This window comes from Thalassophryne amazonica, chromosome 6, assembly GCF_902500255.1.
Source record: "Thalassophryne amazonica chromosome 6, fThaAma1.1, whole genome shotgun sequence".
Classification (NCBI taxonomy): Eukaryota; Metazoa; Chordata; class Actinopteri; order Batrachoidiformes; family Batrachoididae; genus Thalassophryne; species Thalassophryne amazonica.
In genome coordinates this window covers 109,513,352-109,515,660 of record NC_047108.1, presented here as the reverse complement: position 1 = coordinate 109,515,660, position 2,309 = coordinate 109,513,352, and positions in this window count along the sequence as shown.

Here is a 2,309-nt window from a genome sequence, read left to right as displayed (position 1 = left end):
TTATTCGGGAAAGGTTCCCAACCACACAGATGGGTTCTGATCTAAAGCGGTTGTACATATTGAACAGTGGTCGAGGGGCAGTCGTACCGCAATCTGACGTGACCCTTAATATTCGTATGGCATGAAAACGCAATTCATAGCACTCGGAGAGTGTTCGAGGAACTGTTTGAAATGTTTAGGCATGTCGAATCCTGGCTGATTGTCTTGATTGTGCCCCGTCACACTGCAGTCCGAATGAGGCTGAATGCCGCATGAATGTACGCTCAACCCACATTCGAGGGGGCACTCGAAATTCTCATACAACATTCTTGAGTGTATCACACACAGTTGGGCACACTCGCACAGCCAGTCCAAATGTAGAGCACATTTTCATCACTATCGAGGTGCTTTTGAGGTAGGGAAAGTTTGAACGGCAGTCACAGTGCGGTCTGTGTTCTAACTGTTCTGATGGCATCAAAACAGCTCTTGAGACAGTCTGATTGCATATGAAGATAAATCACTGTGGTCAGACACGGCAAAACCTGCCCGCATATACCGATTGTGGCACGGATGAGCCGTATTTGCACCTCCATTGGATCCAGTTCAGGGAGTGCAAGGGAAATATTATGTGCAGTATTTGTGGCACGCACTCATCTTGTGAACCAGACATGAACATCAAACTGAAAGCACAGTGTGTCACTCCGGGTCAATGCGTCTCAGAGCCACAGCCCAGCACGCACATCTGAATGGGCTGTTATACACGTAATAAGCCTTATATCACAGATGCATTGACATTCCCTCCCATGGGTTAGATAATGTATGTGAAAAAATATGATCATAGCTGTAACACGATATGCAGGTCCGCCGCGCTGCTGGGCCACGGTGAGTCGATATGTGTCCCAGTGCCGTTGTCTTTTTAAATGTTCAGTTATTAAACACAAACGTTTTGGTTTTAAGGTTCCTGGTTGGTAAGAAAAATGTCAGTTAACTTCTGGAGGCTGGTGTCTGCTCTAGTTGCCTTTACAGCTCTATGTTCAAACACAGCAGGATGATATCTGCAGACAGGAGATGTTATTTCAACGTTCATTTTCGACACACATTACCCGCAATCTTGGTTCTTCCATTTTTCAGAACATGGCCTCCCCCTTAAAAACATTGTGTCTCAAGCTGAGCTGGAAATGATCATTCATGCTTTTATTTCATCACATCCTGACTGATGTAATTCGCTGTTACCGAGCCTCAGTAATAGTGCAGCAGACAGATAGCTGAAACAACCCTTCACGTGGTTTGACATGAATGTTCTTCATAAATCAGTGTTTGAGAAAAAAGTGCAGGCCACTTGAAAATCCAATATGGCAGCCAGGTAGGGGTCAATGAAGAATTACACAGGGGTCAAAATTTAAAAATGCACCAATCATATTGAAAGCTATACCACATTATGTGTCTGATCACAAAGATGCCAAAAAGGTATAGTTTGGACTATCTGTGACTGAATGTTCTGGAGTTATGGGGTAAAAACAGTAAGAATGGTGACAAAGGCAAAGGTCAATTTCAGTTTGTACAGGAGTCAAAAGTTAAACTTGCTCCAATTTTAGTAAAATGTGATGCAAATTATCCCTCAGTCAAGGCTGAAGACCAAAGGAGATGGTGTGTTTGAGGTTGTGGACTGCACCTACGTTCTGGGGACTCTGTCGGGACTTTTAAGGAGAAGCTGAGGACCCACTTGTACAGACTTCTGTGTTTCTATTTGATTTTTTCCACTTTAAAGCACTTTGTGACTTTATCTTGAACGGTGCTACAGAAATAAACTGTACTTATTTTAAAAACTGATTTTTGAACATTTTGAATGCGCGGACATCCCGTGGGACATTTTGTATGTTCTGTTCAGCCTTGATTTTGCATCAGGACGGCATCAGTGTGACTGAGACACATTTTGGAAACATTTTCAAAGTGCAAGAGCTTGTTGACGAAAATGGCATGGGAAAAACTTTCCTCTCGTCATTTTTTTGTCAACAAAAATGCATGTTAATTTCGTCTTCATATTTTAGAACACCGACGCCCTGTCGTCATTGTCTCTTTTTCGTCATGAAAAAAAAAAAAATGGTCTTGTCTCATGAAATTAACACTACTTCCTCCCTTGAACAAACCTCTGGAAGTGTTCATTGACTTTCTAATAAAGAAGAGCGCCATCTGGTGGCAGACATTTAACCTTTCTTCTGAAACAATAAAACCCCCCCCTGCATTTTCACATTTCAACCAGAAGGGCATGAACATGCTTAGAGGTACACCTGATTTAGATTTTTGAATCAACAACATGACAATAACACAAC